A 27,992-nucleotide genomic window follows, 5' to 3' on the forward strand; every position below is an offset into this window, starting at 1 on the left:
ACCAGTCAGCAACCAGCGTCTGGATAGGCCACACCACCACCCACCCAACCAGGCGCCGCGCAAGGATGAGTGTTTTTAAGGAAAATCAATCCAAGCTAAGGAACACGTCTTGAGTTTCTATTCTCGGAAAAAGGACTTGCAATTAGCTGAAAAGTCGAGGCAAAGTGGATCTAAAGGCACATGTAGGATTATCTCTGTGTATTCGGCGTCGATTTATGCTTAATGATCGGTGTTACAAAGGGGAGTTGTGCGGTAGGTTAAGACAAAAAAAATTCTACAAGGAAATCATCATAACTTCATTCGGGAATCCACTTAAAAGGGAGAATAATTTCGGAAAGAAGCTAAGTCTGCTCAAGGTACAGTGACACCTTAAACTATTCAATCAACGATCTATCGCTGGTCCATATGCCTTTTTGACCAGATATTTATTTTTACAGAACTTGTCAAGTCTCCAAAGAGCAACTCAAAGCGGACGTAGAAACCGACATGTAGGCTAATTACAGGGTTATGAACATGGCTAACATGCTACCGACATGTTTATTTTTATCACTCAACTTGTTTGCTATAATGTCCATTTTTTTTACTGTGAGTCATTGTTTCCGATTCAGTCGAGCGTAGGCTATTCCATGATACGACGCTGGCATGCGACGGGTTTAGCAGGAATAATCGAAATGCTGTCAGCAAGGCAACAATGGCTCCGTGGTATAGCTTACGATACTAACAAAGCCTTTCCACGACATTCATGTTATGGCTTAAGTTAGGTATCTTATTTGTAGGCTACGATGCAGCTACCCTGAAAGGTCCGATCCATATGCTATTCCTCTAACAAGAGCATTTGTTAAATTGTTTAAAAAAATGTTTTAAAACGAACTAATTTAACAAATAGTTATACATTTGTTGCTATTTATTGCTACAGTATCGACAATGTAGGCCTATCCAATTAGTTGTTGGCGGATCGCGCTATAGCAATACTGTAGCCTAGCTACATTTCCTCTTTAGCCTACTGTTGAAGTGACTGATGCGGCGTTGAAATGAGAGGTTTCCCCATTTCTGGCAATGTCAAAAATTCGAATGTTGTTTTTTTTGTTGCCGTCGTTGGCAGATCAATGTATTAAACTTGAATTTGACTGCAACAGTAACAATATTTTAAGAACCTATACTATGGCAACTCGAATTTAGTCTGTTAGGGCATACCTCAGGCAGCAGAATGTTTAGTTGTCTGTATCCTATAACTATAGGATGTTTAGGTTATAGGAGCCTATGGAGTGTGAAATCCACCACTATGTAAACGAGATTAATCAGAATGGCTCCCACAGGCATCGGATTAGAATGATGCCATGACTGGTTTGCTTTATATTGTCCTAAGAAAGCTGGGACATTTAAAAATAATAATAATAATTTGAGTAAGGCACATGCATCCTTCTTGCAATGTGAGGATGAATGTGTAGAGCCTAGATATCAATGAAAACTATGTTTACTCTACTCTGTGGCCTAAAGCCAATATAAATTATAACATGACAAAGGCCATTAGTTATCTGCTTCCATAGATTTGTGTCCTTGAGGTGCCTGCTTTCCTTCCTTCTAGATAAAGACCTGTATTATTTTACCTGGGCAACTGAGTAAAATGTAGACCGTTACTCAGAAATGACAACTATTGCATAACCTGAGAAATATCCCACAATATTGAAGTGCATGGTCCACATATCTTCTGTCACAAGGAAATTAGCCAAAGTAAGTCATCTGAATTGGAGAGATTGAGCTGAAGGTGGTAAGTTATTTAACAGTGGATTTATTCTCAAATAAAGTTCCTGTTGAACGCTGACCCAAATTTGGGAAAAGCAGGTCAGTGCTTTGTTTCCCAAGATGTTGAATGTCACCCTGAGAGTCTGGCTGAAGACTCCGGCTCAGGCCTGTTTACCATAGATCTCCAGTTCCTTCATTGTCAGACTGTTGAATGATGAGGTCATTAATTTGCACACACAGCATAGCAGAGGCTCACTATCTTCCACCAGTTGCTTTGACATGAGGACCACCTTTTGTGTCCTTAGTTGATTTGTTTTGTCAGGGTGCTCGTTTATGATCACACGTCCTCAATTTAAATATTATGATGACACTATACCAAAGATGGTTTGGTATGGTTTAGAAACCAACCTCAGTTATCAGTGTAGCCTGTTACCGCCTGGACTTGAAATATCTGCACACCTAGAAGAAACTGTCAATTACAGGGGGCAGTTTGGAAAACTTGTCCCATCCGAATTGTCCTCTGGAATAACGGAGATTTTGGGGTAATAAATAAATCACGTTTTCTACTTTTCGGCAAATAGGGCTATAGTCTTAATAATAACAGTTATGCACCGAATATAGGCATAATTTGGAAGTGGGAACAGTGGAGAAATATGATTTATTTCTTCCTGCATCTTAAGGGAATGCAATGCTCAGTTAGATAGGGTCTGTAGAGGTGCTGTCATCACCATAAATGCTGATAGTATTTCGACCACGTAAAATATTTATTGAAGCCAAACTGACATTTTATCAGAAACACATTGGGTCCTTTTCACAGCTTTCTTTTTCCTGACAACCGGTCAAGCTGATGTCATTTGGACACGTTGTACAGAAAATCTTTCCTGTTGTTTTTGCTTTATTGTATTTCCTTCCCAGTACCTGAACATCCTTGCTTCTTCAAAAGATGACCGAGAACTTTACCGACGTCAACCAGATTGTAGCGTTCATTCTATCGATCTATTACATGATTCTGTTGAGCAAGGTTTTATTTAGTCTTCTAGGGCAACATGTAATGACAAAAGAGAAGCTACATGTATCTAATTATAGACCAGTTGACTAACAAATAGCCTATCAAAATGTCGGAAACATATCTAAATCAGGCAAAACAAAATCCTGCACCTCCTGTCAAAAAATCATTATGCAGTCTGACTTTAGCCTATAGCACAAGTCCTATATTAGTGGGTTGGGTGTGGGCCTCAGATTTTCACTCTATCGCATATAGTTGGTGGGTGCGGATGCGTTATTAGCAATTGCGTGCGGGTGAACAAACAGCTGACCCTGCGCACCACTCCAGTGTGCTTCTGTTTTCTGGTCTGTTCTGGGCGTTTATGGTAGCTGTCCTAACAGAGGCTGTAATCAGTAGAATGAACGGCTGCGCTGCTCACCTGATTGGCCTGATGGACCAGAGCACTGCAGAGCTAAGCAGTTTGTGACATGGCCCTGTAAGTCTGTCCCAGTGATTCACAGACTCCATAAATACACATCGCTGGCTGTTTCTTACTGCCCTTTTTAGAGTAAAATGTATAGAGTTCTGTTCCTGATTAGTGAGTTTATGCTGCAAAAACATTTAGGCCTGTCGACTCAGCAGAACGTCTAACGAAATACCATAAACCTGAGGAAAAAGTAGGGAAAATAATAAAATCCAGGTCAGCTCTCACATCTTTCTTTAGAATAGACTGTGCTGAGCTCTGGCCCAAATCTGTCCAACATAGTGAAACAGACATTTTATGGCAATGTTTCAGAACGACGAGGAAACTAGCCACATGTCAAGATGTACTGGAAATTGTCACAAAATGAGTGAAAGAGTGTATCCTGTCACTGACTGAATGGTGATTGATCCATTATGTCAGTTCAGGTAAAGATGTCTTGGTCAGGTGTAAGCTCAGCAGAAGGTGCCGAGACACATCAATTTCACGGCCGACCCTGTGGTCATCATACTAACAAGCTCTGTGTCCCGCTCTACAGTAACCCCCACCCCCAAGCTATCCCAGCCCTTCATTAGAAGGCTTATTAAACCTCTCTGATACAGTAGCAAAGACCCCAGATATAGGGACATGCAGGGGAGGGGACATGCTGTCTCAGACAGTGTGAGTCCGGCTCATTAGTTAGCACAGTAGTAAAGCACACAATGAAAATGATGCAGAGAGAGCCTGCTTGTTATTCCCCCTTCACTCTCCTGTTCAACAATTGGCTGACGTGTCTTGGTAAAAGACCATTATTATTATTAGAATAGCATTGTGATGTCCCAAACCTCAATTTCCAGGTCAGGGAGTCACACATCCTGACCTTTTTGATGGGATCTTGGGACTGCTTTGTTTTATGGTAATGGTGATTGGATGGATGTTTGAGCTATAAACTGGTAGTGCAACCCAAATGAATAGAGAATGGTTTAGAAATCAATAGCCTTCTACATCTTCATTGTAAGTAAATGAAGAGAAACTCCCTGTGGGGCATGGACCGCTAAAGGCTAATATATTGCCTTGTGAATGATTGAACTGATATAGTTTACTATTAGTTCATGGCCTTGGTGCTTTATTGATGCCAGGGAAATGCATATAACATAGCATCAATTTTGCTAAGATGTTTGACGCTTTTCAAAGAGGATAAAATATGCTACAATGAAGTGAATGTGTGTCTCTTTTCTGCTGCTGGTGTTTCAGTCATCCACTGTCTATCTTTGGTGTCAATTGCATTGTGATTGGTCAATGTGCAGTGCCTTTTGGATCATAGAACGAATTTGCGCAGTAACCATTTGAAAAACTAGACCAATCTGCAACTCTGGACTATAGGGGGATTGTATAAACAGAAGTCAAATGGGCATTTTGCATCTGCTTTGACTATAGAGTACTTAGTAGGTCAAATCATCCCAATTGTTACTGTCTCCCTTATACAAATTCATGGTTGTGCGCACGTGTGAGCTGGACTCTGTGGGATGACAGCCACTGTTGGTGATCTGATAAAGGCTGAACAGGAGGGGTTTGGGAGAGCTGGAATTTTTAGGAAGATATGAGTAGAACCCAGATATATGCCTGTCTCATTTTTTCTATTCCTACGCGCTCTGATAAGGAAATCCATATAAATTATTGATAAAATGACTTGACTATCATTTGAATAATAGATTGGTCCTATTCCCGCCTGGTGTTTTGTATGGTAATGTGCTGTGGGAGGCTGAGATGCTCTGTGCACTCTTAGAAAAAAAGGTTCTGGATAGATCAAAAAAGGCTTCTATGCTTGCTTCACATATGGCACCCCTTAAGGTTCTATTTAGAATCCTATATGGAATCCAAGGTTCTATATGGAACTAATTCTGGTTCAGTGAAGAAGAACCCCTGGGTTCCCGATTAAAGAATCCTACGAAGGGGTGTCATATATGAAGCAAACAAAATAACCCTTTTTGGTTCTATGCGGAACCTTTTATTCTTAGAGTGTAAGTGTAGATTAAATACAGTGACCCAGTCCAGTGTGGTGAGTGTTTGCAAGCTACAGAGTGGAAGAGGGCATGGGGAGGGCCATGGCGTGAGGCCTTTCCCCTGGCACCTCTCATTAGTGACACATAGCCCAGCTCACCTTGCCTTTCATCTTGCCACTCCCCTCCCTAAACCCAACTCCGGCCCGTCCCAGCACCCTGCTCCAGCCCATCTGTGTCCCTCCCCCACACCCCAGACATCATTCCTCTGCCTATTCAACATCCGATTGAGAGAGTGGAGTTAGACTTGGGATGCTGAGGAGACATCGAGTGTCCAGGTCTCAAGGAAATAGTTGTTTTCCAAACATGAAGATATGCTTCCAGGATCCTAGTGGAAAATGTGGTTCTTGAAGATGATTGTTTTGGACTCTGGCTGTAACGGTGGGAGTGTGTTGTTTGGCTGATGTGATGGATGCATTGCTGCTCTGCTTTCTACTGCACCTCAGAGGACCCTTCGTAAACAAGACAGCACATCTGGGTTTTTTCCTCTATCCTAGATATAAAAATTCTCTACACAAATCCAATCCATATTCTCCCCGAAGCCTGGCTTATTTTTAGTTACGTCACCATTTGGGCTCTCGAGTGGCGCAGCGGTCTAAGGCACTGCAGCTCAGTGCTTGAGGCGTCACTACAGACCCTGGTTTGATTCCAGGCTGTATCACAACCGGCCGTGATTGGGAGTCCCATAGGGTGGCGCACAATTGACCCAGCGTTGTCCGGGGTATGCCATCATTGTAAATAAGAATTTGTTCTTAACTGACTTGCCTAGTTAACCTTTATTTAACTAAAAAAATCCTTCGGATGAAACAAAGATCAACCATAACTTAGTATATGTGAAACAGTTTTAGTAGTTTTGAGTGTCTTCGTGTGAATGTTTGGTTTCCCATTGTGTGAGTGTTGAGTAAGAGCTTGTGGTTTTACAGTGGGCCTCTGGGAGGATGGTTATAGTGCTGCTCTATGGGGGAAAACACAGTGATTTATTAGCATGCCGGGGGGGGGACATCCATCTGAGATAAAGCAGATATCCCATCGCATTCGAGCTCCCCTCCAGCCTCCCAGAGGGTCAGGACGTGTCTTTGTTGGGGTTAGGTGGATGGGTTTGTTGATGGTCATATAATCTTTAGATTTGTATCAAACATTGTTTTGCTTCAAGCTATGATCTGGATAAGAGTGTCTGCTAAAATATAAATGCATGTGTTATCTTTTGACAGAAGACCGTAGCAGACCACCATGACTAACAGCTGTCACTTGTATTTGCTCACATGCATAAAGACTTGCAGACAGTTAACTTACTATTTCAGAGCTCAAACCAAAGAAACTGCTGACCAACGCAGTTCAGAGTAGGGTTACGTCCAGGTTGGGTCAATGGAGGAGCTAACCGAGAGAGGGAGGTTGGGTGCAGGAGCGAACTGGGGCTAGGGATGGGCCTGCAGAGAGCGAGTGGTTGAGCTGGAGTTTGTATGGGGCTTTTTGTCTAAAAGATGTAGGCTGGACAGGGCTGGGGTCTGGTTTCCTACAAAGATCGCCATACATCTGTATTGCATTTATGATTGCCTGCCAATCAACAGGCCGAGAGCGTGCAACAGTCTCAAGTGGTGCTAACCTTAAGCCACTGTTGAGCAGCTTTGGAAGGTTTAGAATCTAGATATGAAATGATATCAACATTTTGATGTTTTTATTCCTCATAAAGCCTCTGCACGTATAGCAAATATATGCAGTGTTATACAAGAGGAAGTTCATGATTTAGATTTTCAAAAGGAATTTCAGGGGCAAAAAACTGTGTCCATCCTCTGTCTGAAAAAGTATTATTATTATTTTTTAGTAATGTGAGGTTGAGATCAGTTGGAGTAACAGATTCCTTCACCCCTGGACAGGATGTATGGTTATGCATTAAGACTGGTCTGTTTGAGTTGTATTAACAGTCTCATCGGGGCTTAATACACATGGCACTTTACTCAGTAACAAAGTTACTCAAAAACAGTCTAATCACTCCGTAACTACCCCCCCGATCTCCCCTTCTCAGGCATGGCAGGTTGTGCTTGGGTGTCAGAGGAGGCTCCAGAGGACCCGGCCCTGAGAGAGGGAGCCGATGGCTGAGGAATGAAGTGCTTCGCCCGGGCAGAATGAAGATGCAGGAGGGGAGATCCCAGAACAACAAGTGAAGAAGAGTCACAATGGGTGCCAATGCATCCAGCTACTCGCACTCATGCTCCCCTCGTATAGGAGGAAACACACAGATACAGCAGACCTTCATAGGTAGGTTCTCAATGTTCTTACATACACTACGGGTGTTATAGTAAAGTATCTTCAAAGTGTTGATTATCAGTGACCTCAACAGACCTTCGCGGCAAGGATATGAACATAGACAAATGATAAACTTAAATGTGATGCATGATACAGGAATGTACAGGTCATTGTGGAGGGAGGGAGGTTGGAGTTGATCTTTTCACTTCCAGTGTAACATTTCAATCAGCAACTGATTTTAGGCTCAGATTTCAAATCAAATCCAATTGTATTGGTCACATGCTTAGCAGATGTTAATGCGAGTGTAGCGAAATGCGTGTGCTTCTAGTTCCGACAGTGCACTAATATCTAACAAGTAATCTAACAATTTCCCAACAACTACCTTTTACACACAAGTGTAAAGGAATGAATAAGAATATGTACATATAAATATATGGATGAGCGATGACCGAACGGCATTGGCAAGATGCAGTAGATGGAATAGAGTACAGTATGAGATGAGATGAGCAATGTAAGGTATATTAAGTGGCATTGTTTAAAGTGGCTAGTGATACATTTTCTCCCTCAATTTGTCCATTATTAAAGTGGCTGGAGTTGAGTCAGTGTGTTGGCAGCAGCCACTCGGTGTTAGTGGTGGCTGTTTAACAGTCTGATGGCCTTGAGATAGAAGCTGTTTTTCAGTCTCTCGGTCCCAGCTTTGATGCACCTGTACTGACCTCGCCTTCTGGATGATAGCGGGGTGAACAGGCAGTGGCCCGGGTGGTTGTTGTCCTTGATGATCTTTATGGCCTTCCTGTGACATCGGGTGGTGTAGGTGTCCTGGAGGGCAGGTAGTTTGCCCCCGGTGATGCGTTGTGCAGACCTCACTACCCTTTGGAGAGCCTTACGCTTTTTTTGCAAGAGTTCTGTCAGTCAGAAGTATTTATTTTTTCTTGACTTATGAAATGAATGTCATCTGTCTGCGTTGCTGGGCTGGAAGTGTTCGAGCTGCATTCTATTCAACTTGTATTTGATCTGACTGCTCTTGCAGAGAAGTGTTCAGTCATCCACCGCTGTCTCTGTTAATTCCCATTCCAGACTCCAAGCATCATTTCCTCATTCATTATATATCACTGCAGGGCCTTATTGATGGCCTTTTAGGAGTGGCTGCTTATTCATTTTTTGTGTGTATTTTTTTTGTCTGCTTAACAAAAAAAAAAACAGGCTTTTATAGTAATTTTCTGTTACACGTTTCTTGTCTGTAGTTCTAGAGACAGGTCCATGCTCAGGGAGATTTGATTGGGTTGAAAGCCCTGTAGATTGCAAAAAAACAACTGGATGTTCTTTGCGGTTCTAATGTTTGTTGGTTGTAAGCTTCGCTGTGCCGGCGTAGACAGAGGATGATTCACAGTATTAGAATGACTACTATGTGGGTCACAGTGATGGATGCTCAGGGAAGGAAGGGCAGAGAGACGTTTCTATTTGGCAGTGGTGACGCAAGTATAGATGGACAAGTGCATTGCAAAAGACTACAGAGGAAGGGGACTCCCCCCCGCAAACTTACACACAACGATGTAGTCCATGTTGTACTTCCTGTTGCCGTCTAATTCCAACCATGCCTTAATCAAAGTCAGCTTTATTAGCAGATAGACCCATTGATGCTTTTGATTCATTTTGATAATGATGGCCTGTTCCTTTCTTAACACAGAACGTTGAATTATCTGTGAAATGAGAGACCTGAGGCCCTAGATCAAGGGAGTGCCAAGCACGCTGTGAGGGAGCGAGAGCAGAGTGGTGTGTCTGGACAGCCTGAACAGGTCACATGACAGGGCTAGGAGAAAAGACAGATTGTGTTTCCTCGGGTCATGTTTTCAGACTAGAAATGGCAAACTCTAAATGCTACCAAGCCAGAGGAATTGACCGCATTTAAAAAAACAGCTGTGGAAAACAAGATACATGTATCATATGCTAGGATTTTACTCATAAATTATTTCCCTGTTCAAAAATAACCAGGACATTTGAACCAGCTGACCTCTGTGTTATGTTATGTGTGTGTTGCAGGGACGTCGTCATACTCCCAGCAGGGCTATGGCTGGGAGTCCAAGCTGTACAGCCTGGAGCAGGGTCACGACAAGCCCCATGACAGGAAGAAGAAGAGCCTGGGCCTGGCCACCCTCAAGAGGAGGTTCATCAAGCGCCGTAAGTCCAGCCGTTCTGCGGACCATGCCCGCCAGATGAAGGAGCTCCTGTCGGGGTGGGATGTGCGTGATGCCAACGCCCTGGTGGAGGAGTATGAGGGCACAGCCTCCCTCAAGGAGCTGAGCTTCCATGCCAGCTTGGCGCGGGCCAAGGCACCCAGCCTGCAGCGTGACCTGGCTGCCCTTTACCAGCACAAGTACTGCACCGACGTGGACCTCATCTTCCAGGACACCTGTTTCCCCGCCCACCGCGCCGTGCTGGCTTCCCGCTGCCCCTTCTTCAAGACCCTACTGTCCTCCTCTCCGGGGTACGGAGCTGAGGTCCTTATGGACATTGAGACGGCGGGTATCGATGTGCCCATGTTCTCTGCACTACTGCACTACCTGTACACGGGGGAGTTTGGGGTGGGTGGGGTGGAGGACTCCAGGCTGCAGAACGTGGACGTGCTGGTGCAGCTGAGCGAGGAGTTCGGCACGCCCAACTCCCTGGAGGCAGACATGAGAGGGCTGTTTGACTACATGTGTTACTACGACGCCCTGCTCAGCTTCTCCTCTGACGCAGAGCTGGTGGAGGCCTACAGCAGTGGGGGGGCTGGAGGGGGAGTGGCCACAGGAGGCTGCCGGGGGCTGGGTTCCCCAGACAAGGACCTGAGGGCCCACAAGGCCGTGCTCTCGGCCCGCTCACCCTTTTTCCGGAACCTTCTGCAGCGGCGCATCCGCACAGGGGAGGAGATGACGGAGCGCACGCTGCAGACACCCACACGCATCGTGCTGGACGAGTCCATCATCCCGCGGAAGTACGTGCGAGTCATCCTTCACTGCATGTACACTGATGCGGTGGAGCTGGGGCTGGTGCTGAGGGGGAGCCCCTCGGCCGGGAGCCTGGGGGAGGTGCAGGTCCTGGTGGCCGGGGGCAGGGGAGGAGCTAGCACCCGCACTGAGGAGGCCATGGAGCTCTACCACATCGCGCTCTTCCTTGAGTTCAGCATGCTGGCACAAGGTAAGTTATAGTACCAACCATCCCTGTCCTGTCTGTCTGTCCTGTCCAGTCACACTCCAGCTCAGAGTGGATATGAATGAATGGTTCACAGAGAGCTGGTGTTCACACTCAACCTGGAGCTACATGTCCAGTTCTTCCCAGATCCCTTTATAATCTGTTCAGTGTGTGTGGATGAATGGTAATCTGGGAGGCTGCCTGTATCAGCTAGTGAGAATATGCTTCAATGGTTTAAATCCTTTAAATCAGGTCAGCCAAGGTAGATAGATGGGCCGCATCATGAATTTGAAAGTCAATCTTTCATGCTAAGAGTGCTATTTTAATGTGATATTGCCCTTAGCTCTGTGACAGTATGGGTCTGACTGAGGGTAGATATCCTCATATAACTGCATCTCTGCATACTGAAATCTATCAAAGGTTAGACAGGGCAGGAGTGTGAGCCAACATCAAGACTTTAATGTAGTACTGAGTATTGGCACAACTGCTAAAAGCTATCTCCATGTCTCTTTCCATCCCTATAATCTCTGTAGCCCCCTCTTCTGAGGAACCTGTGTACCTATCAGTTTGGACCTAGTATCTAGGTGTGTGGCAATGATAAGTAGGCGGCATGTGAAGATGTATGTGTAGGCCTAACCATAAAGTAGTGACTAACCTTAACTAAATCAAAGAATAAGAGCAATTATGAAGACCTGTCGCAATTAAATGAGTCTCAATAGAAAGCTCAAACTGGAATCATGTGTAACCCAACAGTTATTATTTAGCACCTTTCAATACTCAAATCACAGATATACACTTATTTAGGAAGGACCTGGTACCAGGGTTCAATACCTAAAAGTGTTCATTTTTATACAGAGGGGATCCCCTTCAAACCAATAAAAGAAATAGCAAAGTAATTAGTCCCCAATCCAATGACACTCACGGTCCGGAATCCAGGTCACCTGTGCGTGACTGAGAAGCGCAGGAGTGCAAACAGTCCATTGGGTCTGTCACTCAGAGCTTCGTCTCTCACAACATCTCTCCAACGGTCGAGCCTCCGAGCGGGAGGAGAGCAAAAGCAGAGGTCTTCCGGCGCCAGTAGAACCCTAAAGAAAATCTAGAATCTTACACCGCCCTCACTTGGTCAGGGATGCGGGGCTAACAGTTCATTACTGGGGTTACTCAGACCGAGTCCAACTAAATAAAACCATTACAGTGCCTTCAGAAAGTATTCACACCCTTTGACTTTTTCCACATTTTGTTGTGTTACAGGCTGAATTTAAAATGAATTAAATTGATATTTAGTGTCACTCGCCTACACACAATACCCCATAATGTCAAAGTGAAATTGTATTTTTATACATTTTTACAAATGAATAGATTATGAAAAGCTGGAATGTGTTGAGTCAATACGTATTCAACCCCTTTGTTATGGCAAGCCTAAATAAATGAAGGAGTAAAAATGGACTTCACAGGTCAATCATTTGCATGAACTCACTCTGTGTGCAATAATAGTGTTTTAACATGATTTTTTAATGACTACCTCATCTCTGTACCCCACACATACAATTATCTGTAAAGTCCCTCAGTCGAGCAGTGAATTTAAAATGCAGGGGGGGTCAATGCCTCGCAAAGAAGGGTGCCTATTGGTAGATGGGTAAAACCGAAAAGAGCAGACATTGAATATCTCTTTGAGCATGGTGAAGTTATTAATTACACTTTGTATGGTGTATCAATACACCCAGTCACTACAAAGATACAGGCGTCCTTCCTAACTCAGTTGCCAGAGAGGAAAGAAACTGGTTAGGGATTTCACCATGAGGCCAATGGTGACTTTAAAATAGTTAGTTTAATGCTGTGATGGGAGGGAAAACAACTGAGGATGGATCAACAACATTGTAGTTACACGACAATACCAACCTAAATGACAGAGTAAAAAGAAGGAAGCCTATACAGAATAAAAAATATTCCAAAACATACATCCTGTTTGCAACAACACACTAAAGTAAAACTTTAAAAAATATGTCAAAGAAATTAACTAGGGAGGACTAGGTTTTTTTGGGGGGGGGTAGAAAGAAATGGAATCGCTAAGCACAGGAGAAATCCTAGAAGAAAACCTGATTGCCTGCTTTCCCCTTTCCTCAGTACAATAACCTAAAACACAAGGCCAAATATACACTGGAGTTGCTTACCAAGACGACACGGAATGTTCCCGAGTTGCCTAGTTACAGGTTTGACTAAAATTGTCTTGAAAATCTATGGCGCAACTCGAAAATGGCCATCTACCAATGATCAACAAGCAACTTGATAATGATGGGCAAATATTGTACAATCAAGCTGTGCAAAGCTCTTAGAGACTTACCCAGAAAGACTCACAGCTGCAATCGCTGCTAAAAGTGATTCTAAAATGTTGAATGCTTATGTAATCAAGATACACTACATGGCCAAAAGTATGTGGACACCCCTTCAAATTAGTGGATTTGGCTATTTCAGCCACACCAATTACTGACAGGTGTATAAAATCGAGCATACGGCCATGCAATCTCCATAGACAAACACTGGCAGTAGAATTGCCCGTACTGAAGAGCTCTGACTTTCAACGTGGCACTGTCATAGGAAGCCACCTTTCCAAAAAGTCTGTTAGACAAATTTCTACCCTGCTAGAGCAGCCCCGGTCAACTGTAAGTGTTGTTATTGTGAAGTGGAAACGTCTAGGAACAAGGGCTCCGCTGCAAAGTGGTAGGCCACACAAACTCACAGAATGGGACCGCTGAGTGCTGAAGCGCGTAGAGGGTAAACGATCGTCTTTCCTCGGTTGCAACACTCATTACCGAGTTCCAAACTGCCTCTGGAAGCAACGTCAGCACAAGAACTGTTCATCTGGAGCTTCATGAAATGGGTTTCCATAAGCCTAATGTCACCATGTAAAATGCCAAGCGTCGTCTGGAGTGGTGTAAAGCTCGCCGCCATTGGACTCTAGAGCAGTGGAAACGCGATCTCTGGAGTGATGAGTCACGCTTCACCATCTTGCTGTCTGACGGACAAATCTGGGTTTGGCGGATGCCAGGAGAATGCTACCTGTCCAAATGCATAGTGCCAACTGTAAAGTTTGATGGAGGAATAATAATCTAGGGCTGTTTTTCATGGTTCGGGCTGGGCCCCTTAGTTCTATTAAAGGAAATCTTAACGCTACAGCACACAATGACATTCTAGACGATTATGTGCTTCTAACTTTGTGGCAACAGTTTGGGGAAGGCCCTTTCCTGTTTCAGCGTGACAATGCCCCCGAGCACAAAGCGAAGTCCATACAGTAATGCTTTTTCAAGATTGTGTGGAATAACTTGACTGGTCTGCACAGTGCCCTGACCTCAACCCCATCGAACATCTTTGGGATGAATTGGAACAGCGACTGCGGGCCAGGCCTATTGCCCAACATCAGTGCCCGACCTCACTAATGCTCTTGTGGATGAATGGAAGCAAGTCCCTGCAGTAATGTTCCAACATCTAGTGGAAAGCCTTCCCTGAAGAGTGGAGGTTATTATAGCAGCAAAGGAGGGACCAACTCCATATTAATGCCCATGATTTTGAAATGAGACGTTCGATGAGCAGGTGTCCACATACTTCTGGTCATGCAATGTATCTGACCAACCGATGCATATCTGTGTTCCCAGTCGTGTGAAATCCATAGATTATGGCCTAATGAATTTATTTCAATTGACTGACTGATTTCCTTATAAACTGTAACTCAGTAAAATCTTTGAAATTGTTGCATTTGATATTTTTGTTCAATGTAGATTGTTGACCAAAAAATGGCAATTCAATTCCATTTGAATCCCACCCTGTTAACACAACAAAATGCAGAAAATATCGAAGGGTGTGAATACTTTCTGAAGGCACTGTAACTAGCCGTCTTGACAGGTCACAGAGTTCAGGGGGTTAACCTTCTCACGCCTCAGACTGTTGCCTAGCAATAGGTCCATCTCCAAAATATGTCCCCCATGCAACAATGTAAATAAATTAGTCCATGCAAGAAAGAGCAAAAGGTAACCAGGGGGTGACATCTCTCTGAACAGAATCCCTATATTGATAGCTTGTTTTAGTGCAAATTGTGTTTTTCTCAGCTGCAGACGTTAGGCCAATGTAAATGGAAAAAGCATGTCCGGTTCAGGACTGTTCCTCTGTCCTCCCTCCCTGTTCCAGGAAGGTCTCCAGTGACAGACAGTTTTATTGACACATCTCTGCAGAGCCAGCGAGCGCTCCTGTCAGGGCCCTATCGCTCCTTTTATTTATCACAAGACCGCAGCCCTCTCCCCATTGCTCTCCCTCTCTCTGGCTGCTGTCACTCTGAGTACTGGAGTTCACCCAGAAGCCCCCCCCTAGAAGGTCAGATGGTGCCAAGAGCGTAGATATTGTCAGTTTATTACCTTCACCTCCCATTCCAATGAGTGATGAGATTTTAAACCTGTGGGGGGGGTGCTCTCTTCATGCTTGCAAGGTTCATTTTAATATGAAGGTGTTTCTCACATCCGCTAGGCAGGGATCAGGATGTGAGGTGTGCTACTAACAGAAACCACTCACACCATTTTCTGACTGCTGATTGGTGGGTTCAGATATTTGAGAAACTCCATTAAAAAAAACGTTTTTGAATTTTTATATATATATATATATATATCAACCATACATACTGTGGTTTATGTGTCAAAGAATAGTGTCCATTTGCCCATCTGTCTTTAACACCTACATTCCATCTCTGCTGGAGATCAGTGGGGTTTTGACAGTATTACATATTCGGTAGTAAAGAAGACACCGATCATAGCTGTTGCCCACCCACTCCATCAAATACATACAGACACAGGGATTAGTGCCTCTTGTCACTAGCTGCATCACAGACAGGAAGCAATGTACTACTGGGCTGTCGGGACAGTGGTAAGATTATAACCTTTGTCTGTCCTACAACAAAAACTCAATATTATTAACAATAACTTTTTTTTTTAAAGCTTTTCTTGTAAATCTCAAAGTGCTGTTGCAGTTAAAAGAGCATGGGGAGCACAACTCCATGTTTGCATGCTATAAAGGCACAGTAGAAAAGATGACTCTCACACCACACACACACACACACACACACACACACACACACACACACACACACACAGCTGGCTAGATCTTCCTCACACCTGTACGGGGGCTGGGAATTGCCTGGGACCTCAAGATACGATGTCACTGTACTTAGGTGCTGATACAATATGTATTTCAAGTCTCACGATGCTACACTGGGTGTACAAAACATTAGGAACACCTGCTCTTTCCATGACTGACTGAACAGGTGAATCCAGCTGAACGCTATGATCCTTTTAGGCCTTGAGACAATTGAGACATGCATTTAACTGCCTTTGAACGGATTATGGTAATAGATGGCAGGCGCACCGGTTTGAGTGTGTCAAGAACTGCAACGCTGCTGGGTTTTTCATGCTCAACAGTTTCCAATGTGTATCAAGGATGGACCGGCACCGAAAGGACTTCCAGCCAACTTGACACAACTGTGTGAAGCATTGGCGTCAGCATGGGCCAGCATCCCTGTGGAACGCTTTCGACACCTTGTAGAGTCCATTCCCTGACAAATTGAAGCATTTCTGGGGGCTAAAGGCGGTGCAACTCAACATTAGGAAGGTGTTCCTAATGCTTTGTACACTCGATTTAAATGTATTGCGATTTTATTTTGCTATTCGATGTTCCAAACATATTGCTGCAGAGGGACAAGAGAGAGACATGACAATGCAGAGAGACAAGAGAGAGACATGACAATGCAGAGAGACATGACAATGCAGAGGGACAAGAGAGAGACATGACAATGCAGAGGGACAAGAGAGAGACATGACAATGCAGAGGGACAAGAGAGAGACATGACAATGCAGAGGGACAAGAGAGAGAGACATGACAATGCAGAGGGACAAGAGAGAGAGACATGACAATGCAGAGGGACAAGAGAGAGAGACATGACAATGCAGAGGGACAAGAGAGAGAGACATGACAATGCAGAGGGACAAGAGAGAGAGACATGACAATGCAGAGGGACAAGAGAGAGAGACATGACAATGCAGAGGGACAAGAGAGAGAGACATGACAATGCAGAGGGACAAGAGAGAGAGACATGACAATGCAGAGGGACAAGAGAGAGAGACATGACAATGCAGAGGGACAAGAGAGAGAGACATGACAATGCAGAGGGACAAGAGAGAGAGACATGACAATGCAGAGGGACAAGAGAGAGAGACATGACAATGCAGAGGGACAAGAGAGAGAGACATGACAATGCAGAGGGACAAGAGAGAGAGACATGACAATGCAGAGGGACAAGAGAGAGAGACATGACAATGCAGAGGGACAAGAGAGAGAGACATGACAATGCAGAGGGACAAGAGAGAGACATGAAGAAAAAAAGCAAGTTTTGATCAGTCATGAAAATGAAGTGTTAAGACAAATTGGCTCTCTTTTCAAAGAAGATTAAGAAAAAATACTATTTACAAGATATGAAGGAAAAATCCTGAAGTTTTGGTGCAGGTAGAGCTGACTAGCGCAAAAATAATATTGCAATATTGTCCCGTTCACATTATCGATTTCCAAACTACTCCCTACACCATCATGTCTCTCAGGGTTGCCACGGCAGCTTTGCACCAGGCAAACTCTCATCCCCTCAACCCCCCCCCCTCCAAGCCTTTACTATAGGGTATTTATATCCCCTATCTTGACCACAGAGAAGCAACAATCTCATCAGTTCCCATGAAACCCCATGTTGTGTGTATCAAGGACCTCTCATTTCGTCTGTACGATAGCCATCTTGTTTAGTTAATTACATTTCCATCTCTCCAGTTTTTTTTCTTCTCTTTCCTCTGTTAGTTATCCTCCTCAAAGACACCCCTAACCTTTTTAACATGCCTGCACGCTCAGTCACACACACACACACACACACACACACACGCACACACACGCACCTGGTGGTCAGTGCCGTTTAAGATTAGGGAGGACAATTATTTACTTTTAAGATCGTGGCCATTACATTATATTGGATGGCTGTCACTCATACTCCAGTCACCCAGCCCAATGTAACATTGATAGGTTTGGGCAACTACATGATACTCACATTTTCCCTATACCCATCGTGAGGTTGCTCCAACCTAGCCTACAAATTTAAAGTTTATAATGTAGGTGCACAGGTCGAGAGACAAATTGGAGTGAACAAGGTGACAGACAGTGTAACCATTATTCCAAACAGTTACAAACTAAATGAGAGTTCCTATTGGACAAATTCAGGTAGGTCCATTTCCGTTTTTTAAAATCCGTTTTTAAGAAACATTTTGCAACACAATCGGATGATCACCGATACATTTCAGCAGCCACATACAAACAGCATCACTTTCCTTGTTGTATAGTTCCTTCTCTCCTCTCACATGTCCTTTAGCTTGTGAACTTCAGTGCTCCACAAACAGCTGTCTGTGACCAGGTGAACAAACCTCTTCAAGCCAAACCTTCATAGCATAAATGCTAACCGTTTCACACACCGTCTCCGTTGTCACAGTATTAGCTAACGTCATAGTCAACATAGCTACTAAAACTAATGCATTAGTAAACCCACAATTAAATCCATGTGTACCATCATGCAGTACAGAGTACAGCAAGCAGTTTAGTAGTTACATCAGTGGGCCATGGTGGCAATCTAATAAAACCAAAAGCGTACCCTAACTTGGAAGAGTTGGAGTGTTGGAAAGCCTTAGCCAGCTAGCTAACATACATAGCATTCCTCTCTGTTTGAGTCAGGTTGTTGAGTAGGCTAAATTAGCGGCATTAGCTAGCTAAGTTATTGAAAAAAATACAACAAAATATAGCTCTCTCTCTCTGCTGCTTCTCAATTTTTAAAAGAAATTAATTTGTTCAAAACTGTTCAACTGTCAGTTCATGCTGGAAGAGCTCTGGAGGATGTCCTCCGGAAGTGTACTGTGTACGTCTATGGAAAGGGGTGAGAACCATGAGCCTCCTAGGTTTTGTATTGAAGTCAATGTACCACAAGGAGGGGGGGGGGTACTCCTAACAGAGTGCTGTTTAGGCAACTATAGACCTTCATTCCAAAACTGTGTTTTATTCAATTATTTGGTGACGTGAATATAATTAGTATAGTTTTATCTAAAAATGTTAGTTTTTAGGTGTTTCACAATTTCTATCTTTCTGAAATTCACTGAGTAGGATGGTCCCCCCCTACCCTCCTGTGAGGAGCCTCCACTGACACGCCGTTGGCTGCCAAAACTCTTGCTCACCCAAGTGTCAAATGAGCTGAGAAGGCCCATGATTTAATTTCTATGTGACAACCTTGAGTGACCTCAGCCTCCTGTCAGAGACCTGGGGTAGCTGTCATGCGCATCGGGTTGTCTCCGGGCGAGCAGTCCCTTCCTTCTCCTCCTCTCTGTGCCTCATCTGCCCCCCCTCCATCTGATTGAGCTGTGTCCAGGCCGGGGTGCACTCACTGGTGGTAGGATTCAATCTGAGAGCCTGTCGTCTCCATCAGCAGTTATCAACCCTATTAGCTCCCTAGCCAGAGATCGCTCACTCTTTTACTTACTCTCACTTACCCTGGCCGATATTAAAAGCCTTATTCATTTTTCAAACACAGTGAGAGCATTGATAATGAGTAGATCAGCATACCAATGCAGATTTTCCTTTCTACACACATATATATATATACATACAGACAGACAGACAGACAGAGCGGGAGAGTAATGACTCATCTGTGGAGACATGCGTGCCATTACAATCATGATTCCTGTGCGGTAAGTTTTAGTCATTGATTAATACCATGAATGACCACACCTTGGGTGGGCAATAAATAACGTTAGTCAGTCAGTCTTCAGAGTTGCTTGCTGATGTGAAAGTGTTTTGAGTGGTAATGAATGGGATCAGAATTGCTATCTAAACTTGCCATTGCATTTAAGAGGCTATTGATAGTCACACAGGGCCTAACAGCCTTAGTTCTGTCATAGCACCTTCCATTAGGAGAATGTCAGCCGTTCAACTTTCTCCTGTTACGTTTAAGGAGTCTCGGTCTGTGAAATTGCTGTCTGATCAATCATATCTTTGGTTACAGGCAGAACTTGACCTATTACATGAGTGAACCCTAATTGTTCCAAGCAGTGGGGGATTTCCAGTTGCTCCTCGGCAATCGGTTTGCTTGGAAGTTGGCCTTAGACCTCAGGCAGTCGGAGTGAAGCCCGTCATTCTTCTTTAGTCTCTCCTCGTTCCTTTTTGTTTTGTTTGAGACCTCCGCTAAAAATTAAGCTCTAGTTACTTGAGTAATCAAACGTGATTCAAGTCCACCACAGTGTTTACTGGTCCTGAGTGCTGCTGATGTCTTAAGTGGGTTTGGAAACGTTGTTTCATAAACATCGAGCTAAAAAAAACAGCAAGCCCACATCCTCAGTTATTGCCGTCTCACAGATGCAGTTGCCATAATGCTCATTGTGTTGATATTCTAGTCAGTCTGCTAGGCTGCAGTGAATGCATAGTACCAGAGAGAGAGAGAGAGAGCGAGAGAGAGGAAGGGGAAATGGCTTAAGTATTAGATATAATGCCCAGTCTAATCTCCGGCTCATAATAAGGGTGCAAAGCTTTAAAAGGCTGAATGGTGCTATGCATTCTAATGGGCTAATAGAGAACAGAGCTGTCTGCTTTCATGTGCTGCTGGTCTCCACTGGGGAAGCTTTACCTTTTCAAAGGAAGTTGTGTCTGTCTGTGTGTGTGTGTCTCTCTCTACGTGTCTACCCCTGCTCAGAGAGTGCGAGAAAGTAGGATAGAATGAGCGGAATACAGAGAAGAGATACAGGAAGGAAGGAAGGAAGGAAGGAAGGAAGGAAGGAAGGAAGGAAGGAAGGAAGGAAGGAAGGAAGGAAGGAAGGAAGGAAGGAAGGAAGGAAGGAAGGAAGGAAGGAAGGAAGGAAGGAAGGAAGGAAGGAAGGAAGGGTGGAATCTATTCCCACTTCAGGCTGTTTATGGAAGATAAAAAGGCTAAATGTCTGCGTCCACATTTCAACCTCATCTGTCCTCTTAACGACACAGGATTTCCATCCTGCGTTTAACACTGTTGAGGTCTGCTTTGCATCGCTCTGACTAGCTAATAAAAGTAAAGGAAGGGACCAAAAATCTAGGAAAATTTATCTTTAGCTGTGTGTGTCGGTTGAAGGAGGGAAAAAAAACACTTTTTTTTTTAAAAGCGGAGGGCAGGCGTCATCTCCCTGGGCGTCAGTGTCCAATTTCCCAGAGTGCAGTTTCAAAGGGAAAGGCAGTGCAGCAGATCTCACGCAGCCCACAGATAAGAGTCCCAGAGGAGCACTGGTACTGGAGCTCATAACCCAGCTAAGCCTAGGGCAGGGCAGCCTGCTCCGCTCTTCTCCACAAGCTAAAGACAGAGCCAGAAGTATGGGGCTTGGGCAGGGGCCACTTCAAAGCAGACCAGTATCTCCGTCTGCCTCAGAGGCACACTGTGTGCCTCCATCACTGGCATCGCACTGCCTGCTCTCATTTTCCACTGAGTTGACTGTCAAAACGTGAAGCCAAATCATTTATGTACCCTTGTGGACATGCACTAGTTTCCGATCCAAGTTGATGTCATTTGATTGTTTGATGTTTATTTTAGTTCAATTGCTACTGCCACTACGACTGCCACTACGACTGCCACTACGACTGCCACTACGACTGCCACTACGACTGCCACTACGACTGCCACTACGACTGCCACTACGACTGCCACTACGACTGCCACTATAGCCATTTCTGAAATTCCCTTTCACCCAAGATGTGTTCAAATGGCTACAGTATATCAAGTAATAATTAATAACCCTCTGCAACTTTTAATTTGTTTTTGATTAATGTGTGTCTGTGCATATGCATACGAGTGCATGAGAGCGTGTGTGTTTGTGCATGTGTTTTCTGTGCGTGTATACTGTGTGTGGGTGTATGTGTGTGTGTGTGTGTGTGTGCGGCATACTTCCCTCTGGCTGCTGTGTTAGTGTGGTGAACGGGAGGTAGAGTGACTGGAACACATGAAGGTATCAAAGGCATTTCTGTGGGATTGTGTGTAACAGTTTTAAACCACTGCCTGCTGTTCTGGTATGTGCTCTGATTTAGGAAACGCATGGAGGGGGGTGCCGGGGGAAAGGGGGGAGTGCTCCCTGTAGTGATGAATAGGAGGGAAACTACTGTAGGCTTCTGAATGGCTCCAGAAGTGACCACTGTGTGACTGTGTGGCGAGATATTTATGGTTCAATTAAGTCACCCATTAATACTCTTACTAATGTTCTGACAGGGTATGACTTCCCATACAATAGATTTACAAAAATGTAGCCTGGGCCCATACTGTGCTGTAGCCAACTCAAGCAATACATATTTGGCATGACACAGAGAGAGGTTGGCTGAAGCACAGACTGACTGGACCACCAGGCTATTAAAGGTGATGTTCACTCTGTGACATGAGTGTTAGAGGTACGTGACCCCTGTGCTCTGTGTTCCTGTGTCCTCACCCAGGCTGTGAGGACATTGTGGTGGAGAGCCTGTCCCTGGACTGCCTGGTTCCCATCCTGAAATGGAGCTCTCAGCCCTACGGCTCTAAGTGGGTCCACCGCCAGGCCCTACACTTCCTGTGTGAGGAGTTCAGCCAGGTCGTGACCTCTGACGTACTCTACGAGCTCAGCAAGGAGCACCTGCTCACCGCTATCCAGTCAGACTACCTACAGGTGAGATACCCACACCGCTGTGTGTGTGTGTGATTGAACTGGATGCATCTCCACAGACTCCTAAGATCGTATCCTGTCATGGATGGGCATGTGTAATCGAGTACTCGAACAGACTTACAAAACTATCTATCGGAGATATTTCTTTCTTTAATACTGTAAAACTATTTGGTGGAATGGTTTTCGTGACTGCCCGACTGGACAAGCTAAATTTAAGTCTCAAATAGTTTTAATGTTGTCTTGAAGATTACGTTATGTTTGGTTTGACTCAAGTGTTCCAGTTGTGTGCATGTGTATTTTCGGGGCACAACAAAAAAAGAAACTAAGCCAAGTATCACACAGTTATTCTCCTTAAATTCCCTTTCCCCTCTGTTTCTCAATCACTCAAATGTGTTCTGACTGCTCCCTCAACACACGTGTGCTGAGTTTGCACGCAAGCTCCCATTAGGCCTGCAGAAATAAATGGCTATAAAAAAAACCTATCTAAATGATGGGATACACAAGCTACATTCCTTGCCAAATGATGTCAGCTTTCACAAATTTAAAATGGACTGGTTGATTGATGTTGGGAAAATGTGTTTCAACAACGAGTTGCAGTTTGGAAAAATTGCATCCCGTCTATTCTCCACTTACACTACTTTGCGAACTGCTTAGTGTCATTTAGAATTGGTTAGCCTAGGCTATAACCCCCTGAACACAGACAGACAGGTTCCACACTGAAAATGTGCAAACGCGTGAGTTTGATAAAGACTGAGCGTAGGCTTCTCACCAATCTGATGCCGTAGCCATAATTCATCACCATGCAGTGTTCCGGGTGGAATTATTTATCCATTCGGAAAATTCCAAAGAACAGTCAGAATAAACTAAATCGAACGTCTGTATATCGGAAAGTAGACCCATTTTTGGTTCGTAACCATGAAACCCTTACCAAATTGAGCCCTGTTTCAAATGATCACTCATTGAGAGTACCTGTTCCAGAAGCAAAATGCGCATCACTTCGCACTGGCAATTTTTGGAAAAAAATATTCTGTTCTATTTTAGTCTGTTATATTACATGTTTTCTTTTACTAGAACATAGGTGTGTCTTGACTGTGAATAGGGCTCTGGAAATAAGAGCCTCTTGTCTGCTAAATTAACTGAACAATGATATGCCATTGAACCATAGGTTTCTACAAGCGCCAATGCTGAGGTTACTGCCTTCCAGAAGATTGTGTTCCATTATAATATAACTAGTTGATATTACAGTTTCAATAAATTAATCCGAAATAGTTTAAAAAATGTATTGACTATGTATGGGGCAATTTGTAATTTATCTGTAATGATTATGATAAATTAGGCATTGTTGCGCACTGTTGGAATATAGATATATTTTTCCACTAGTACTATGCAAGTACTTGAAGAGTCAAAACATTTAAAATGCCCATCCTTAATTCTGTCCAAATGACTCTGTAGTCAGTGCTTTGGTTACAAAAATGTCTTTTTAGAATTTCCCTTTTTCACCTCCCCAGAGTTCCTTCCGTCTGCGAGGCAGCTAGGGCATGATTGGGTTGACAATTATTTGGTGAAGAGTGGCAACACGCACACGGCTGCATAAACACAAACCCAAACACACAGCGTCTGGAGTACAGACGGAGTGAGAACGTTCCCTGGAGGCATTGCCTTCTGACATGGCCACTAATTGAAACTGAGCTTTGGTCTGCTCTGCTGTGCCAAAAGCTCCCTGGGTGTCGCACAGGACGGCTGAGGTGAAACGCTGTAATCCAATCAGACAAATACTGTACAACTCTCAGCCACCACTACACCGTGTCACACCATCAAACACAGATTCAAGTCTCCTCACTGAACCGTCTCTTCAGATGTTGCTCCACACTACGATGTTTAACCTCGTCCTTACACCTTTCCTTCCCTATCACCATCCCCCTCTCATCACGCTATCTTTTTCTCTCTCGCACTCCTGCCCTCTTCTCTCTCTCTCACTCTTTCACAGGCGAGTGAGCAGGACATTCTCAAGTACGTTGTGAAGTGGGGCGAGCAGCAGCTTATTAAGAGGATGGCAGACCGGGGTAAGATGATACACTCTATAATTACCCTCCGAGCAGGCCTTCTAATGGCTGTTGGAAAAGCACCCACCTAGAGTACCAGCGCCTCCAAAATACACTAAAAGACTATAAAATCATTTCGTTTTCCCAGTTTTATCCTTACAAATGGGAGACTGAAGCACCACGATCGTAGATCGCAATATTTTTTAAAAATTTTTTTGTGTGTGTGGCTCTGAACCCGACTGGAAAAATACTGTATCGTTAAAAAATAATGAGTGTGTGTTGGCCTTACTAACCACATAGTTATAAATAAAATCACTACTAACTGTGTGTGTATTGTGGGCGGGTTCTTTTCCCAGAGCCTAACGTGCTGAGCGGAACAGCCCACAGCGTGAACAAGCGGGGGGTGAAGAGGAAGGACCTGGATGTGGAGGAGCTGAAGGAGATCCTGTCCCCCCTGCTTCCCTTCATCCGCACTGAGCACATCCTCCCTGCCAACAGCGACGTCCTCTCTGACGCGGTTCGTAGTCATGGATGACGCGTCATACGGATGTTTCAACACAGTTTCTGATTGCTGCCAATACATATCGTGCAATCTATCATTTATGACCTATTAATGGCTTCGTTGTTGATTGACCTGACCTTCTTGGTGTGTTCTCTTTAAATGACCCTCTTTCCATTCACAGACAAAGAGGGGTCTGATCAGTACCCCTCCCTCGGACATGCTGCCCACGACTGAGGGGGGCAAGGCCCACTCGTGGTTACGGCAGAAGAACGCTGGCATCTATGTGCGACCACGTCTCTTCTCTCCATACGTGGAGGAGGCCAAGGTAGGACACTCCGCATCGAGGGGTTGCTGGTTAACGGAGAGTATTTTATCCCTCATCTCTGTGAGAGGGTTTGGGTCAGGCCAGGGTATGACCGACTCCTAACCTGTCTCCTCCTCCACTCAGTCTGTGCTGGATGAGATGATGGTGGAACAGACAGATCTGGTGCGTCTACGTTTGGTGCGCATGTCCAACGTGCCAGACACCCTCTACATGGTCAACAACGCCGTGCCACAGTGCTGTCACATGATCAACCATCAGCAGATGGCCAGCAGCCAGGCCACCGCTCCGTCCGTGGTAGCCAATGAGATCCCAGGTAAGAGGACAAGACTGGTGCCAATAAGGGAGCCATTTAGTATAACATATTAGAAATGTTAACATGGCCCACCAACCCTCGGTGTGTCCTGTCAGTACCCAGACTGGTGGTGGTTAAGGAGATGGTCCAGAGGCTGCAGGAGCTGAGTCACACCGACCAGGTCCAGAGGGCCTACGCCCTCAACTGTGGCGAGGGGCCCACCGTCAGCTATGAGCTGCAGCTGCGTGTGCTAAGGGAGTTTGGCCTGGCGGATGGGGCTACTGAGCTACTGCAGGTGAGGGGGAAGCCTGGTAGGGTACAGGGAGGACCAGGCTGTCGACTTGTTAGAGGGAGACCTCTGTCCTAAGGACCTCCCTGAAAGACAAAAGTATCACTCACTTAGTGTACTACGTAATAACGTGTGTGTGTGTGTGTTATAGTAGAAGGTTTTTGGGATGCTAAATGTTTTGTTTGTTTATTGTCAGAACCCTTACAAGTTCTTCCCAGAGGAGCGTTTTGGAGACGAGAGTCCTGTTCTGGCCCTGCGCCAGGCAGGTCGTTGTCGGGTCAACAGCAGCCCAGCGATGGACAGCATGTTCTCAGACCTGGAGGGCCTGGCTGGGTTTCACCCCCCACTGCCTCCCCCACCACCCCCATACCACCCCCCCTGCCACCCCCAGCCGTGCCCAGCTGAAGGGGGCCTGGAGGCCTCGTGTGCCCATCCCACCCCCCCACCCGCTCTTTCTCCTACCCCTGTAACCACAGTCTGCTCCAGCTCCACACCACAGCCAAACATGGCAGCCCAGACTACCCCTCCGCCCCCAGGCCTCCACCTCCAGACTGCGGCAACCCCCAGGCCAAGGGCCGAGCCCTGCTCCCAGAACCACAGGTGAAGGTCCACATGTCATGCTGTGTTTGTTGCTTTTGGTCATTGTAGCTGTAGAAGTGTATTGTGCTGTGATCATGTATAACTAGACGTGTTGGTGTGCTTCTCTCTGTCTCTCCAGCTGAGCATGGAGCCTGTGATGAGGGAGTTCATGCCTGACATCGCTCTGGGTGTCTCTGTCATGACCCTGAGGGAGCACCATATGGGGGACAGGGACAGTCACGACCCTCATGGCCCCATGGCCCACCCGGCCCCACACCTCCCCCCCGGCCCCTGTCCCTCCACTCGCCTCAGCCTCAGTCATGGTCACTCCTGTAAGAGGCACGCTCCAGAGCCAAAGCTGGAGGCCCAGGCAGAGTTCCCTGATCTGTATGACTTCTCCTGCCGACCAACCACCGCAACATCCAGCCACCCCCTGCCCCCCTACGCAGGGCCAGACCTCTACAGCCACAGCTCCTCCAGCCACCCTCCCTCCTACATGTCTGACAGCCAGGGAAGGTCAGCTGAGGCACGCTCTGAACCCCTGCGCCTGGACGTCCTAGGCCTGCCCCCCCAGTGGCAGGATGGAGCTCTGGCTAACCCCTCTGGTCCCCAGGCTGGGGAAGGACACATCCCCAGAGGACGTTCAAACAATGAGACCGACCTTACTCACGGTCTTGGCAACTTGTGTGGCTCCCCCAGTGGAAACCTAGAGGGGTATGAGGAGCGGTCGTCGGCCCACAGGGAAGGCCCGAAGGAGATGGCGGTTACTGGCGAGTCCCCAGGTTCAGGGGCCCAGCAGCCACATAGGAACAGTATTAGCGAGGAGGCTAGCAGAGAACGCAGGTCACCCAACAACCCTGACTACCCTTACAAGAAGTCTGCACTATAACCCTCGGGGAGGACCTGGGGTTGAGTCGTCAAAAGGGAAAGTGAGGGAAACAACCCTCTGTCATGGACAGCAAAGCACTAATGAGTGTGTGAAGGGGTGGCTAATGATTTCTATTTATTGTGTGTGTGTGTGTGTGTGTGTAAGTACCCTACCTCCTCCAGGCCTTTCTCCATGACGTAGTGCTGTCTTCACCTCACGTCTCCTCTGAGTGCTACAGAGAAGCAGCATCAGGACTGTAGGTTAGTTAGAGAAACAGCAGTGACTGTCAGACTGTTTTATTGAAGCTTGGTGAAGCCAACCTCAATGCTGCAGTTTTACAAGAGAACTCCAGCAGTACTGTTTGGGAGGGGTTTTGCCTATTTCCCTTGAGCCTTGTTGCACCACAGGTTTGTTGTGACCTCAAAGTTGTGGGAATCAGGAACAAAGATCTTATCATAAAGAAGATCATAACAAAGACGTTACTATGATCGTAACCATGAAATGTAGTTCAGATGTGCTGAGGATGTGTAATATACATATGGACTGTAGTCCTCAGGATATATTTTAACTGGGAGATGTATAAATAGGATCTCAGTATAAACTAGTTAACACCAGCACATAGCTTCAATCAGCGTTATCTTCATGATAAAATCGTGTAGAAACATTTTCTTGCTCCTCTCATTTG

At 45.3% G+C, this 27,992-nt stretch overlaps 1 pseudogene; it reads left to right on the forward strand.

The window, feature by feature from the left end:
• Nucleotides 1–22: 22 nt before the first annotated feature.
• LOC124002247 lies at nucleotides 23–27,965 on the forward strand (annotated as a pseudogene).
• Nucleotides 27,966–27,992: the final 27 nt, after the last annotated feature.

This window comes from Oncorhynchus gorbuscha, linkage group LG17 (assembly GCF_021184085.1).
Source record: "Oncorhynchus gorbuscha isolate QuinsamMale2020 ecotype Even-year linkage group LG17, OgorEven_v1.0, whole genome shotgun sequence".
Lineage (NCBI taxonomy): Eukaryota > Metazoa > Chordata > Actinopteri > Salmoniformes > Salmonidae > Oncorhynchus > Oncorhynchus gorbuscha.